This window comes from Neophocaena asiaeorientalis, unplaced genomic scaffold, assembly GCF_003031525.2.
Source record: "Neophocaena asiaeorientalis asiaeorientalis breed wild unplaced genomic scaffold, Neophocaena_asiaeorientalis_V1.1 scaffold535, whole genome shotgun sequence".
Taxonomy (NCBI): Eukaryota; Metazoa; Chordata; class Mammalia; order Artiodactyla; family Phocoenidae; genus Neophocaena; species Neophocaena asiaeorientalis.
The window spans coordinates 186,851-193,620 of NW_020173616.1; positions in this window are offsets into that span (position 1 = coordinate 186,851).

Genomic DNA, 6,770 nt, shown 5'->3' on the forward strand with positions numbered 1-6,770 from the left:
TTTCAAGGTCACTGAGTTTAAATTCACTCAATTTTATGAACTCAAATGACATCATTCTGAATTTGTACTGTGGGTAGCAGAATTGAAATACATCAAAATTTTAAAGTGGATGAGGTTAATCTTTAGTTGCCTGCTATCTCTACATTGAGAACCCCTTTCTCCTTTTCTGGTAGCAGTCTAAGACTCAAAGGACATTGTATCTCATGGTGGAGTAGATATCTTTCGGATTCACAGATTCCCATATTCTACTTCTGCTTCACTGAGAAAAGTTCACTGCTTCTAGAAAATTCCCTGAGAAAAATCATTAAAGGTAATCTTACTCTGAAGTAATATGCATTATTATTATTTGTATAATTCACTCTAACACATTGGATAATTTACAAAATACATAATTCACACTTATTTTTAGCATATATAGTTTATAATGTAAATAAGACAAGACAATCACTTAAAGAGATGCACCCATAATGTGATTGGTATGGCCGGGGTAAGCACATAGATAAAATCATCAGCAAAGGCCTGCACTCCAAATGCACACATTTCTGTATGGTTAAACAATGACTTTTGTGATTTACATTAGAAATGAAGCTTATATAGACTTGAAAAATAACAAAATGGGTTACAAGATGATCGCAAACTTAAAAACAAGAGTGGATCTTTAAAAATCCCTACAGTAAGGTTAAGTAACACAGGTGTCTATGCAATGACTGCATTTCTTGAAGCCATAGGAAAACTTTGTTTTTTGCAATGCTTCACTGTTCAGCAGAGCCAAGGTAAATCTAACTGAATTTGGTAAAGCTTTTGCTACTGCTCTGAGCAGTTAAAACATTTCGGCATATCTCCTATTCATTTTTGGTCCTTAAGGCATCTTCCATTCACAGAGGTTTTTCCATATTAATATTCATGCCTTCTACTGGCTTCCCCTATTCTTTCAACTGATGTCTTATTAGTTGACATAATGAGAAGAGCGAATTGCCTAATCAGGCTTTTTATAGTACTAAGAACTGGGGAAAGATTTTAAAAAATTATATGCATATAATGCATGTCATCAAAATCAGCGGCATTGTTAACAAGAATGAGCTCACCACATAGTCACTTGAAAAGAACTATTTCTGCCCTCCCCCTATGATCGTCACACAGAAAGGAGAAACAAAGATATACAGACTGTCAACATCTGTAAAGTGAAATTTCCAAATTTATAATGGAATTAATGCTTTCGAAGCTATAAATATCAAATTGTTGCTCTGCATCTGCTAACTCATGCTTTTTGACAACAAGCTGTGCTGAAAGGCAGTCAGTTGGTGTTGCAGGCGAGCACTATGTGCTGTGAGTTGCAACTTGTTTATTGTTTCTTGATGCACATCCATGGGCCATATGGTCAGGGTCTTCATGGAAACAAATTGTCCATAATTTTCTTCCAGCATGAGGATAGGGTAGTAAAAGTCTTTCAGAGCTGTAGAACAACTTCAACAAAACCTGTTAATTATACACATTGTATGAAGGTGGATTTGATCTATCACTCATCTCATCTACTTGTCTGCATATATCTCAGTCAGGTATGCACACTATTGCAATTGGTGTATCAGAGATAGTTTATGCCGTCTTCTCCAGGACTTAGATGTTTTTCTCTCCATCAAGGTGAGAACTGAGTAGCACACCTCCTGATTGTTCCCAGAGCCAAGGAAACCCAGCTTAGAAGAATAATAAAACTCACCATAGTTGTTTAAAACTAGTTTAAAACTGTGACAGAGTTGTTACCAAGACTCAGAATGTGTATGTTTTTCTACCACAACAGATTTATGTTGTGGTAGAAAAACATTTGTTTTCTTTTTGATTTTGTAGTTGTGTGTTGCTAGTATCACCGATTCAGATTATTAACCTGGAAGCTGTATTTTCAAAAGCATTTTGTTTTAAAAGTCTTTTCTAATTCATTAACTGAGTACACATCATTATAATAGAAGTCAATAAGAAAAGTTAGGACAGATAAAGTAAATATCAAGCACTGTGTGCTTTACACATGGTTAAAAAGGTATATATCATGGAAATCAAGTGTTTTAATAAGAAATGTGATGTCTTTAATCTTCAGAGATAATAGTGGTCAACAGTCTGTAGGTACTGAGCTTTGAGCTGTTTAGTCAGAAGCAAGATGAGGCTGTGTGCAAAATAATTTTCATTCCTTGTGCCTTGTGACCTGTGGCACAGACTTGCAATCGAGCCAACTAATTGGGGGTGCCTTCTCTAATCAGAACGTGAAATTAAACCAACTGGCCTATGTGGGAATTTGCCCCATAATGTGGATCTTTTTAATACCATGCTGTAACCACTGCAGCAAATAGGTTCTAGCTCAAAGTAGAAATAAGAGTATCTATTGTCCAAATTGCCCATAATTATTGCTATGATTACAATTCTGAAATTCTGGTTCTAGTGAGTGAAAAAATAAATGTATTATATATTATAGTAGAGGCAAAGAGTTTTCGCTTGATATAAAATGAAAGGTAAAACAACATGGTGACATCCTTTATTTTTATGGTACTTGAGAAATTATTTGAAATGAAAATTATTAAATTGCCTGAAAATGGATCTGACTTAAGTGTCTATAAATGCAAAGTGTTGGGGCAGTTGCCTTTATATCTTCTGATTTGGATAGCATTAAGTTAAATGTACCCTCAAGTTCTTACACTATGGCAGGAATTCTAAGGCCTTGTAATCACCACTGCCATTCCCTCTGAAAGACCACCCACCTTTGGTAATAGCAAGTGCTCCACAGTAAAAACATGTGTGGATTTTCTCCTTTATTTAAGTTTGTCTTAAAAGGATTTGAATGGCAATTTCAACTAGTAAGTTGTTATGACATATTTTATATCACCAGTCACATTCATGTGCTATTTAAAATCTGTGATGAAAAAATCTGCATATACTTGGATTTGGCTGAAAAATGATATTATGCTTATCCAGACCACTTAGGTTTGATAATGTGAGTTTAATAGCTCAATCTCAGAAGAACAATTTCCCATGAGATTTCCAGATTGTACAGCTGTGCTCTTAGCTGTGTATCCTGTAAGAACTTCCTGGATTGTACATTTCATCTTGGGTTTACTTGGCATAAACATGCAATTTCTAGAACTGTTTTTAGTCACCACCTCTGATATGCACATATTCTTTTGCCCGTGCCTCATGTTAACAGTTGATAAGTTATTAGTTAACTAGTTAATAGTTTATGCCTTGGCAAATTCATTTTCTTTTTAGAGAGGATGATTATATCACCATATTTATCTTAGATGTTTGTTAGAATTCTGCAGAGCAAAAATCAAGTGAGTTAAAAGCAGTAGCAACCAAGAACTTATTAAAATGCTACTGTGTATAAACGTATAAAGCGCTATTACCACACTTTACTGGCAGCACAGAGATATATGTGATATCTGTGGGTGAGGATTATAAATATCTAGATGTGGATTAGTGAGGCATGTAAAAATATCACATAGAGGCTGGGGATTGAATTAGAAATTGAAAAACAGACCTAGACAAGCAGCAAAGAACGATGGGAGCGCATAAAAGCCAGAGCATTCTAGAATGGAAAATGACAGGAGCAAAATGTGAGGTTATTGAGAGCTTCACCTAGTACCTCAAACAAGTGCTAAGAAAGGCTCTTTTATGTTAATCTTGCTGTTAATTGCACGTATATATGCAAATCCATAAAAGCTATGGTTGATTGACTGCAAAGTGGTATCATTGTTATTTCAGACACAATTCTTTTTACATGAGAACTAGCATTTCAGGCAAATTTCGGTTCACACGACTATCATCAATGTATGAAAAGTGCCCAATATGTATTTTGCATTGTTTGTCTCCTGGTGGGAGCAGGGAGGGAGAGGAGGCAAGCTAAGGGGTAGCTGTGGTTGGTTCAGTTCTCTTGACTCATGGTCTAATAGCCATTACTGACCCCTCCTTTTTCATATTCTCAAACAGTTCCAATACCTGAAACTAGGAAGATATAAAAACTTCCACACTTGCTACTAGCACAAAATAGCATGTAAACAACAGACCTGCAAGTTCACAAAAAAGAGTAAGACACTGGGATGGGGTAGCTTATAGGTGTGTACATGAAACCTTCCTTGTCACCTCTTATTACCACCATCCCCGAGTATTGTGTTCTCTTTGTTATCCTCCATCAATATCTAAAATGCTGCTTTTCACTTGTTAATTTAAAGAGAGAGACTAGGTATCAGCTCCTGTGGGTGGTAACAAAATAGCACAGAAAAAAATGAATTCTGAAGTCTCATTTTCATAATAATGAGATTTTTACCTGCTCCTTAATGTGTGTAATTGCAATCACCCTGACATATGATTTCAGAAAGCATCCTCCTTTTTGTTCACTGAAGCAACAGTGCCCTGGCTACTAAGTGCATCATGTGGTCAACAAAGGGCCATCCAGTAAAGTCTGTGCTGGGCAGGCTGGAGGGTAGGCAGGTGCTCTGCTATAGGGTTCAGTAATTAGAGAACTCCATCATTTGAATTTGACTGGCCTCTCTTTCATTCCTGACAATTTGAGCCATTTCAGCTGTGCTATGCCAGTGCATTAAAAGGTCATGTTTCCACTGCCAGAGTGAAGAGTGAAGAATTGAGGAATTCAATTACAACAAGTGATCCAGACTTTGACTTTTATTTTTCATTTTTGCCTAAAATTGCCCAAGTATTTATTCCATTGGGTTTTGACCTCAGAATATATTTACCGACAAGAAAATACAGATTAAATATATCCTTATGGTATAAACAACTCTTGCCATCCTTTGTTACAACAGGGTTTAAAATGTGAAATGGATCTATGCCATGGAGAAAATCTAACCAATACAAGCTGTTAAAATGTAATTCAATTTTATTTAGTATACTGTTTGTACTTGATGGGCATAATGTTTTGGGAGCTGCATTTTACTTCTTCATTCATGTCCATCATATTTCCAACAAAAACAAGAGGCGTTTAAGAGGTTCCTATCTCTATCCCCTGTGGCTGACCGTGTAGGTGATGGGAAATTTTCACTGATCTCTTCTGCATTTGTCTCAGGATCTTCTCTTTCCTGTTTGATTGAAGCCGTGAGGAACAGTTGTTGAATGCTGATGAGACACTGGGTAAAGCCTCCAGCCAGTTTTTGTTTGGGTTTTTTATTTTATTTTATTTTGGCAAATTTGTTTCAGAAAGTTAGACACCTGTCTTGCTCTTACTCGGGAACCTCTAAGGTCAGTTAAAACCATTTCCCATAGCTGTTTAAGATGTGTTTATGACTGCCTGACCAGGTGAATAGGTAAACATTTCAGTCGTTGCTTGGGAGAATAAATCACCTTGCTTGGACAGGGCTTGGAGAGAAAAATGAATCAAATGCCACAGAGTCTTAGCTGTAGCTGTCTCTGTGCTTGGTGGAATGCTTCCATCTTTTGTGATGCAAATAGTAATTTATTTTTGCCCAACAGTAGGTCAGCCACAAGGATTTAGTTTTCTTCCAAGGTAGGAGAGCTAATTTAACCTGCCGTTATGCTTTTCTACAAGATTCTTATTTACAACAGTTTCTTAATGAGTTATGTCAGAGTAGCTGCTGGTATGATCCTCTTGATATCAGGGCCTGTGAAGCAGAATGGTTAATGATGCACTCCTTGCTAGTTTCCAGTGGAGAACATTGCCAAATGACTATAGCGCTGTGGACAGTATTCCAAGCTCATAATAAATGGAACAGTGCCACCTTTTGGTCATAAAATAGGAAAACAAATTAAGATGGCTGGGATTCTGCAAGTCAGAGAGGTGGTTTCAAACTAACTGACTGATTTGGTGGTCATGCAATCTACAAATAATAGTAACCTAGTCCTTTTCTCTCTTTTGTCCTTTTCTTCCCCTTTGTGGCAGCACCTATGATTTGACAGTATGCATTTCATATAATAACGATGCTTAGGGAGAAACTGAAGTATGCTACATTCTAATTATGTTTTGTACAGGAATGAATTACTCATGCATTATGCAGATAATCTGAAGGATTCCATGGTTACCATTTTACACATGACAACTTCTTTTATACAGTGACAATTAATCTGAGGAAATATTTCGGAAGAATTTTGAAAGAAGGAAACAATTGAGCATTGCAGTATTTTTTTAGGATTGTGATTTGGACACTGATTTTAATTTTAAAAATTTTGGGGGCCTGCCTTTTTCTTTCCCTACATAGCCTTTCTCTTGATGCAATAAAATACCAATTAACTGAATAATAATCATTCAAATATTGAAATTCATTTTTTAAATTAATTTTTTAGAAGAAAGAGGCAAATTACAAGAAAGCAAGGAGATAGCAGGGACTTAATCAAAAAAGAAAATCCTAGGGTACATCCTTATGGATAACTATAAACAGTCAACCCAGTCTCCTATACCATCTGCAGGTCATTGCAATGGTGATTGATGTCCAGAACATGCAAGATTCAAATTCTAAAAGAAACATAAAAATATGTTCCCTGGGTACCAACTAGAAGAAAATTTTTTAAAATAAATATTAGTGTCCAAATCACAATCCTAAAAAAGTAGTGCAGCACTAAATTAGAATTTCATTCTTTCAAAATCCTTCCCAAATATTTCATATTAATTGTCACTATATAACAGAAGTTTCTCATTTTCAAAAGAGTTTTCAGCTTTTATTAAATGAGAGGTTTAATCTGCATCTTAATGATGAATTATTGGAGATAGTTTCTCTCAACTGGAAGGAATAGTGCAACTTCAAGCATATCATCAAGCTTGGTAA